We start from the raw sequence: 10,750 nt of genomic DNA on the forward strand, positions 1-10,750 counted from the left end.
CTAAAAACGAGACGCTTCAGTCATCTTGCCCATGTGGTATGATTTGCATGTCTCAAGTGATTCAAAATCAAGTGAGTCCAAATGATCCATCTGCATGGAGTTTCTTCATGCGTACATACCAATAGACATGGTTCGCATGTCTCGAACTTTTCAAAATGAGTGAGTCCAAAGATCCATCAACGTGGAGCTTCTTCATGCGTTTTATACCAATATCAATCAGTGCCACAAGTATGTGGTACTATCATTACTATATTATATCTTTTGGCATGAATATGTGTATCACTACGATCGAGATTCAATAAACCATTCATTTTAGGTGCAAGACCATTGAAGGTATTATTCAAATAAACAGAGTAACCATTATTCTCCTTAAATGAATAACCGTATTGCGATAGACATAATCCAATCATGTCTATGCTCAACGCAAACACCAAACAACAATTATTTAGGTTTAACACCAATCTCGATGGTAGAGGGAGCGTGCGATGCTTGATCACATCAAACTTGGAAACACTTCCAACACATATCGTCAGCTCACCTTTAGCTAGTCTCCATTTATTCTGTAGCTTTTATTTCAAGTTACTAACACTTAGCAACCGAACCGGTATCTAATACCCTGGTGCTACTAGGAGTACTAGTAAAGTACACATTAACATAATGTATATCCAATATACTTCCGTTGACCTTGCCTGCCTTCTTATCTACCAAGTATCTAGGGTGGTTCTGCTTTAGTGTCCGTTCCTCTCATTATAGAAGCACTTAGTCTCGGGTTTGGGCTCAACCTTGGGTTTTCACTAGAGCAGCAATTGTTTTGCCGTTTCATGAAGTATCCCTTCTTGCCCTTGCCCTTCTTGAAACTAGTGGTTTTACTAACCATCAACAATTGATGCTCCTACTTGACTTCTACTTTCGCGGTGTCAAACATCGCGAATACTTCAAGGATCATCATATCTATCCATGATATGTTATAGTTCATCACGAAGCTCTAGCAGCTTGGTGGCAATGACTTTGGAGAAACATCACTATCTCATCTGGAAGATCCACTCCCACTCGATTCAAGTGATTGTTGTACTCAGACAATCTGAGCACAAGCTCAACCATTGAACTTTTCTCCCTTAGTTTGCAGGCTAAGAAAATCGTCGGAGGTCTTGTACATCTGACGTGGGCACACGCCTGAAATCCAAATTTCAGCCCTCGAAACATCTCATATGTTCCATGATGTTTCAAAATCGTCTTTGTTGCCTCAACTCTAAACCGTTTAACTGAACTATCACGTAGTTATCAAAACGTGTATGTCCGATGTTCGCAACATCCACAGACGACGTTTGAGGTTCAGCACACCGAGCGGTGCATTAAGGACATAAGCCTTCTATTGTCCGCATAATTGCTACTGTCAACTTTCAACTATATTTTCTCAAGGAACATATCTAAAACAGTAGAACTAAAGCGCGAGCTATGACATAATTTGCAAAGGGTTTTTGACTATGTTCAGGATAATTAAGTTCATCTAATGAACTCCCACTCAGATAGACATCCCTCTAGTCATCTAAGTGATTACATGATCCGAGTCAACTAGGCCGTGTCCGATCATCACGTGAGACGGACTAGTCATCATCAGTGAACATCTTCATGTTGATCGTATCTACTATACGACTCATGCTCGACCTTTCGGTCTCTTGTGTTCCGAGGCCATGTCTGTACATGCTAGGCTCGTCAAGTTAACCTAAGTGTTTCGCGTGTGTAAATCTGGCTTACACCCGTTGTATGTGAACGTAAGAATCTATCACACCCGATCATCACATGGTGCTTCGAAACGACGAACTTTCGCAATGGTGCACAGTTAGGGGGAACACTTTCTTGAAATTTTAATGAGGGATCATCTTGTTTACTACTGTCGTCCTAAGAAAATAAGATGAATAAACATGATAAACATCACATGCAATCAAATAGTGACATGATATGGCCAATATCATATTGCTCCTTTTGATCTCCATCTTCGGGGCTCCATGATCATCATCTTCACCGGCATGACACCATGATCTCCATCATCATGATCTCCATCATCATGTCTCCATGAAGTTGTCTCACCAACTTATTACTTCTACTACTATGGCTACCGGTTAGCAATGAAGTAAAGTAATTACTTGGCATTTGTTCAATGACACGCAGGTCATATAATAAATTAAGACAACTCCTATGGCTCCTGCCAGTTGTCATACTCATCGACATGCAAGTCGTGATTCCTATTACAAGAACATGATCAATCTCATACATCACATATCATTCATCACATTCTTCTTGGCCATATCACATCACATAGCATACCCTGCAAAAACAAGTCAGACGTCCTCTGATTGTTGTTTGCATGTTTTACGTGGCTGCTATGGGTTTCTAGCAAGAACATTTCTTACCTACGCAAAACCACAAAGTGATATGCCAATTGCTATTTACCCTTCATAAGGACCCTTTTCATCGAATCTGTTTCGACTAAAGTGGGAGAGACTGGCACCCGCTAGCCAGCTTATGCACCAAGTGCATGTCAGTCGGTGGAACCTGTCTCACGTAAGTGTACGTGTAAGGTCAGTCCGGGCCGCTTCATCCCACAATACCGTCGAAACAAGATTGGACTAGTAACGGTAAGCATATTGAACAAAATCAACGCCCACAACTACTTTGTGTTCTACTCGTGCAAAGAATCTACGCAATAGACCTAGCTCATGATGCCACTGTTGGGAAACGTAGCAAAAATTCAAAATTTTCCTACGTGTCACCAAGATCTATCTATGGAGAAACCAGCAACAAGGGGAAGGAGAGTGCATCTACATACCCTTGTATATCGCTAAGCGGAAGCGTTCAAGAGAACGGGGTTGAAGGAGTCATACTCGTCGTGATCCAAATCACCGGAGATCCTACTGCCGAACGGACGGCACCTCCGCGTTCAACACACGTACAGCCCGGTGACGTCTCCCACGCCTTGATCCAGCAAGGAGAGAGGGAGAGGTTGAGGAAGACTCCGTCCAGCAGCAGCACAACGGCGTGGTGGTGGTGGAGGAGCGTGGCAATCCTGCAGGGCTTCGCCAAGCACCGCGGGAGAGGAGGAAGGAGAGAGGTAGGGTTGCGCCAGGGTGAGGTGAAACTCATGTCTTGGCAGCCCCAAAGTCCTCAAGTATATATAGGGGGAGAGGGAGGGCTGCGCCCCCACCTAGGGTTCCACCCCTAGGGGCGGCGGCCAGCCTAAACCCATCTAGGGTGTGGCCAAGGGGGGGGGAAAGGGGAAACTTGCCCCCCAAGTTAGGTGGGTGCGCCCCCTTCCCCAAACCCTAGGCGCCTTGGGCCCTTGTGGGGGCGCACCAGCCCACCTAGGGCTGGTCCCCTCCCACACTTGGCCCATGCAGCCCTCCGGGGATGGTGGTCCCACTTGGTGGACCCCCGGGACCCTCCCGATGGTCCCGGTACATTACCGATAAAACCCGAAACTTTTCCGGTGACCAAAATAGGACTTCCCATATATAAATCTTTACCTCCGGACCATTCTGGAACTCCTCGTGATGTCCGGGATCTCATCTGGGACTCCGAACAACATTCGGTAACCACATACAAACTTCCTTTATAACCCTAGCGTCATCGAACCTTAAGTGTGTAGACCCTACGGGTTCGGCAATCATGCAGACATGACCGAGACGTTCTACGATCAATAACCAACAGTGGGATCTGGATACCCATGTTGGCTCCCACATGTTCCACGATGATCTCATCGGATGAACCACGATGTCAAGGACTCAATCGATCCCGTATACAATTCCCTTTGTCTAAGCGGTATTGTACTTGCTCGAGATTCGATCGTCGGTATGCCGATACCTTGTTCAATCTCGTTACCGGCAAGTCTCTTTACTTGTTCCATAACACATCATCCCGTGATCAACCCCTTGGTCACATTGTGCACATTATGATGATGTCCTACCGATTGGGCCCAGAGATACCTCTCCGTCAACCGGAGCGACAAATCCCAGTCTCGATTCGTGCCAACCCAACAGATACTTTCGGAGATACCTGTAGTGCACCTTTATAGCCACCCAGTTACGTTGTGACCTTTGGTACACCCAAAGCATTCCTACGGTATCCGGGAGTTGCACAATCTCATGGTCTAAGGAAATGATACTTGACATTAGAAAAGCTTTAGCATACGAACTACATGATCTGTGCTAGGCTTAGGATTGGGTCTTGTCCATCACATCATTCTCCTAATGATGTGATCCCGTTATCAACGACATCCAATGTCCATGGTCAGGAAACTGTAATCATCTATTGATCAACGAGCTAGTCAATTAGAGGCTTACTAGGGACATGGTGTTGTCTATGTACCCACACATGTATCTGAGTTTCCTATCAATGCAATTATAGCATGGATAATAAACGATTATCATGAACAAGGAAATATAATAATAATAACTAATTTAGTATTGCCTCTAGGGCATATTTCCAACAGCAAGTCCTTCGTGGGCGATGGCCATGGTGGGATAGACAAGGTTGCTTCTTCATGGACCCTTCGTGGGTGGAGCCCTCCGTGGACTCGTGCAACCGTTACCCTTCGTGGGTTGAAGTCTCCATCAACGTGGATGTACGATAGCACCACCTATCATTACCGCGCCAAAAATCTCCGTGTCTACATTGTGTTTGCCTTCTCCAAACCCCTGCATTTACCTTCATATGCAATGTTTTACTTTCCACTGCTACACTCTTAGAATTGCATGTGTAGGTTGATTGCTTGACTTGTGCTATGTTTCTAAAATCTACCAAGACTTAAAATTGGGAGAGACTGCATTTTTATTAAATCAAGTAGTCTAATCAGACCCCCCCCTCTAGACCTACTTTCGATCCTACAAGTGGTATCAGAGCTTTGGTCTCCATTTTCCTTGATTTCCATAGATTTTGGTGATCATATCCTTGGTTCCACAACCTAGGAGAGTATGGCGTCTAGCGAGGGAAATTACCACCATAGAGGTCCTTACTTTGATGGTACAAATTTTGCTAATTGGAAGCATAAGATGAAAATGCATATTCTTGGTCTAACCCTGCCGTTTGGGCTATTGTGCATATTGGTTTGCAACGTGAATACTTCTAGGATGGAAGAGAACCGGATCGTGAAGCAGCCGCAAAAGAATTGAAGAAGTTGCAATACAATGCTCAAGCTTGCGGTATCCTCTTCAATGGATTGTGCCCCGAAGAATTCAACAAAGTCAGTTGTCTTGAGAATGCAAAGGAAATTTGGGATACTTTGGTTGATATGCACAAAGGTATTGAGTCCCTCAAGGAATCAAAATTGGATGTGCTTCAAAGTCAACTTGACAACTTCAAAATGAAGGATGGTGAAGGAGTCGCTAAAATGTACTCTAGGCTTGCTCTCATCACAAATGAGATTGCCGGCTTAGGAAGCGAAGAGATGACCGATAGATTCATCATCAAGAAGATCTTAAGAGTCTTGGATGGAAAATATGGTGTCGTGTGCACCTTGATCCAAATTATGCCCAACTACAAAGATCTCAAGCCAACGGAAGTCATTGGTAGAATTGTTGCTCATGAGATGTCACTCAAGGATAAGGAAGAGCTTCACAACAAGTCTAGTGGTGCTTACAAAGCTTCATATGACGCTCCTACAACATCAAATGGAAAACAAGTCTTCAATGAAGAATTGAGCTTAATGGTGAAGAACTTCAACAATTTCTACAAGAGTAGAAGCAAAGAGAGAAGTTCCCAAGTCAAGGTCCTACAATGACAAAAGATCTTATAGTCGTGATCGCAATTGCTACAATTGTGGAAGACCCAGACACTACTCCAATGAGTGTACAGCTCCCTACAAAAGAAGAGAAGACTCACCTAAAAGGAGAAGTAAAAGAGAAGAATCACCACCAAGAGAGAGAAGGAGTAGATATGATCGTTATGAACGAAGACCCTCTCGTAGAAGCAATGATTCAGAAAGGAAGGACAAGTCATCAAAGAGCTACACAAGACAAACACATCAAGCTCATGTTGGTGAATGGGTATTCGGTTCCGACTCTGACAACTACTCCAAGAGAAGTTATCACTCCGACTCCAAATATACTCATGATGAAGGTGTTGCCGGTCTTGCACTTGTGTCATCCAACTCCTATGACATATTTGACTCACCAAATTAAAGGATTGGAAGATGCTTCATGGCTAAAGGCCCCAAGGTATCACACCCCGAGTATGTTGATTTCAATAGTGATGAAGATGATTTGCTAGGTGATGATGATTTACTTGTTGACAACACTAGTAACGAAAACTATGATGAAATTGCTATTAATCATGATAATCAAGATGAAACGAATGACAATGATAAGAAGGAGATTGAGCGTCTAACTAAAGAACTAAACACTCTTAAGTTATCTCATGAAACTACTTTAGAGGATCATCGAGAGCTTTTAAAGACTCATGAGAAGCTACACTTTGAGAAGAGCAAGAGCATGGGTTCTTAAAAGCACTCAATGATGATCTTCGAAAGAAAAGTTCTTCTTAAATTGCCAAGCGTTTACTGTTGTCTACTTACATGCCACAAGTAAAATCTAGCAACAAGGGCAAGAAAGATTCTTATTCTAGTAGTAACAATAATCATGCTAAATCCAATATTGTTGCTTCTAGTAGTTCTCTTGATTCCACTAATGATTCTCTTAGCCAAGTTACACTTGAGCAAGAAAATAGCTTATTGAAGGGAATTATAGAGAAAGGTGTTTACAAGAGCCTTGCCGGAAGTAAACAATTTGAGGAAATTTTACACAAGCAAGGAAGGCACCGGAAGAATCAAGGTGTTGGTTTGAATGAAAGTTCAATGCCAATGGAGTTGAGTGGGAAGAAGATCAATACCCCAATATGAAGTTGTTCCTCAAAAAGAGAAGTATGACCCTACTTCCTTCAAGGGAACACACGCTCAAGATGATCTTCCACCACAAGACCACAAGCTAAAAGGCAAGGACAAGCTTCAAGAGGATATTGATGCATTTGAAGAAGCTCCTAATGCCTTGGTCAAGTGGGTTCCGAAGACTACATCAAGTTCTACTTTATCAAGTATGACTACAACTCCAAGGATTCACATGAAGTCGATGTGGGTCCCAAAGAAGAAGAACTAGGGAGTTCTTGAGGGTGACTCCGCCAACATACTTCACTCATATTAATTTTGGCAAGGACAAGTGCAATCAATTTCCATATCTTGCACTAGTTTAAGGAGTCACAAACCCTCTTGTTGGTAAGTTAAGGGACAAAGTAACCAAATGCTTCCATGGGCATCATCATATGTGTACTTCACTCTATGTCTATGGATATCCTTGTTTGTTCCTTATGGGACTAAGCCATGTAGGTATTGAAAGTGCAACTCACTCCAATGGATTGCTCCAAATGATCTACATCAACATTGAGGATCCACATCTTCAACATCTACATGAAGTCATCATCGAAAAAACCCAAGGTTAGTTCATCCCTCTAAGGGGGAATATCACATCTATGGGGAGCTTTGCTCTGAGAATTGAGCTAAAGCAACTCTAACAGTGTGAACACAACAATGCTTTATGTAAAAGTGGTAATCCCATTTGTGCTTAAACGATGAGTATGACCTATGATCAAATGTTCTCATTTGACTCCTAAGTCAATATACTCATATATAGATGACCTAGTCATTGCCAATTTCTTGATAGATGCTAAAGTGTTTGTGCATGCTTTGCCACATATTTCATTTGCTACCTTATTGTGTGAGCATGTTGGTTGCATAATTTTTTCCATTCGAGGACATCCATTTGTTGCTTTGATCGTTTGGTTTTTCTTTTTGCCAAATGGATGGACAAGAATGCCTAAGTACTCCCTCTAGCTATCTATGATTTTCTTGTCTCAAACTCTATTCATGCTACATCACAAAGCTTGAATAAGTCGAATTTGGACCCTCCAGGTGAGGAGCACTCGGAGCCACCAATTTGATAAGGGCTTAAACTTCCAAAACCTCTTAATGCATCTTGGTCAGACCAACTCATCCACTCGGTCTCACCAAATTCATTAAGTTGATCTAGGTTTTCACCTCGGTGCAACCGATTTGAACAATTCGGTCACATCGAGTTGAAGTAACTGCTAGCAGTTTTGCATCTCGGTGCCACCGAGTCGTTACACTCGGTCACACCGACAGTGACTGGGTATATATATCACGGGTTCAAATTTTGGAAACTCCTCCAAATCACTCGTCCGCACCTCCCAGCTCTGCCACCCCCTTGGTCCCCGGATCGTCTCCGTCGTTGCTAGCGTCCTCCTGCCACTGGTCTCCGTTGCCGTCAATGGAAATCTCACCGCCGTTGCTGCCATAGCAAGTTCTTCGCTAAGTTAGGGTACAGACTGTTCGAAATATGCCCTAGAGGCAATAATAAAAGGATTATTATTATATTTCCTTGTTCATGATAATTGTCTTTTATTCATGCTATAATTGTATTATCTGGAAATCGTAATACACGTGTGAATACATAGACCACAATACGTCCCTAGTGAGCCTCTAGTTGACTAGCTCGTTGATCAACAGATAGTCATGGTTTCTTGACTATGGACATTGGATGTCATTGATAACGGGATCACATCATTGGGAGAATGATGTGATGGACAAGACCCAATCCTAAGCATAGCACAAGATCGTGTAGTTCGTTTTGCTAGAGCTTTTCCAATGTCAAGTATCTCTTCCTTAGACCATGAGATCGTGTAACTCCCGGATACCGTAAGAGTGCTTTGGGTGTACCAAAGTCACAACGTAATTGGGTGACTATAAAGGTGCACTACAGGTATCTCCGAAAGTGTCTGTTGGGTTGACATGGATCAAGACTGGGATTTGTCACTCCGTATAACAGAGAGGTATCACTGGGCCCACTCGGTAGTGCATCATCATAATGAGCTCAAAGTGACCAAGTGTCTGGTCACGGGATCATGCATTACGGTACGAGTAAAGTGACTTGTCGGTAACGAGATTGAATGAGGTATTGGGATATCGATGATCGAATCTCGGGCAAGTAACATACCGTCTGACAAAGGGAATAGTATACGGGGTTGCTTGAATCCTCGACATCGTGGTTCATCCGATGAGATCATCGAGGAGCATGTGGGAGCCAACATGGGTATCCAGATCCCGCTGTTAGTTATTGACCGGAGAGCCGTCTCGGTCATGTCTGCATATCTCCTGAACCCGTAGGGTCTACACACTTAAGGTTCGGTGACGCTAGGGTTGTATGAATATGAGTATGCAGCAAACCGAATGTTGTTCGGAGTCCCAGATGAGATCTCGGACGTCACGAGGAGTTCCAGAATGGTCCGGAGGTAAAGAATTATATATAGGAAGTGCTGTTTCGGCCATCGGGAAAGTTTCGGGGTCACCCGGTATTGTACTGGGACCACCGGAAGGGTCCCGGGGGTCCACCGGGTGGAGCCACCTATCCCATAGGGCCCCGTGGGCTGAAGTGGGAGGGGAAACAACCCCTAGTGGGCTGGTGCGCTCCCCCTTGGGCCCCCTGCGCCTAGGGTTGGAAACCCTAGGGGGGGCGCACCACTTGCCTTGGGGGGCACTCCACCCCCCTGGCCGCCACCCCCCTTGGGAGATTGCATCTCCCAGGGCTGGCGCCCCCCCCCCGGGGGGGGCCTATATAAAGGAGGGCAGGGGGGAGGGCAGCCGCACCCTGTGCATTGGCACCTCCCTCCCCCTGCTACACCTCGTCCTCCTCCCGCAGTAGCTTGGCGAAGCCCTACCGGAGTTCTGCTGCATCCACCACCACGCCGTTGTGCTGCTGGATCATCATCAACCTCTCCTTCCCCCTTGCTAGATCAAGAAGGAGGAGACTTCATCCGCTCCGTACGTGTGTTGAACACGGAGGTGTTGTCCGTTCGGCACATGGTCATCGGTGATTTGGATCACGGCGAGTACGACTCCATCACCGTTCTCTTGAACGCTTCCGCACACGATCTACAAAGTGGTATGTAGATGCAATCTCTCTCCCATGACTCGTTGCTTAGATGAACTCATAGATGGATCTTGGTGAAACCGTAGGAAAAACTTAATTTTCTGCAACGTTCCCCAACAGTGGCATCATGAGCTAGGTCTATCCGTAGTTCTCTATTGCACGAGTAGAACACAAATTTGTTGTGGGCGTAGATCTTGTCAACTTGCTTGCCGCTACTAGTCTTTTCTTGCTTCAGCGGTATTGTGGGATGAAGCGGCTCGGACCGACCTTACACGTACGCTTACGTGAGACAGGTTCCACCGACTGACATGCACTAGTTGCATAAGGTGGCTAGCGGGTGTCTGTCTCTCCTACTTTAGTTGGAGCAGATTCGATGAAAAGGGTCCTTATGAAGGGTAAATAGAAGTTGACAAAATCACGTTGTGGTTATTCGTAGGTAAGAAAACGTTCTTGCTAGAACCGAATTGCAGCCACGTAAAAGATGCAACAACAATTAGAGGACGTCTAACTTGTTTTTGCAGCAATTGTCATGTGATGTGATATGGCCAGAAGTTGTGATGAATGATGAATGATATATTGTGATGTATGAGATCATGTTCTTGTAATAGGAATCACGACTTGCATGTAAATGAGTATGACAACCGGCAGGAGCCATAGGAGTTGTCTTTATTTTTTGTATGACCTGCGTGTCATTGAAGAACGCCATGTAAATTAATTTACTTTATTACTAAAAGCGTTAGCCATAGAAGTAGAAGTAGTCGTTG

Source organism: Triticum dicoccoides, chromosome 1B (assembly GCF_002162155.2).
Source record: "Triticum dicoccoides isolate Atlit2015 ecotype Zavitan chromosome 1B, WEW_v2.0, whole genome shotgun sequence".
Taxonomy (NCBI): domain Eukaryota; kingdom Viridiplantae; phylum Streptophyta; class Magnoliopsida; order Poales; family Poaceae; genus Triticum; species Triticum dicoccoides.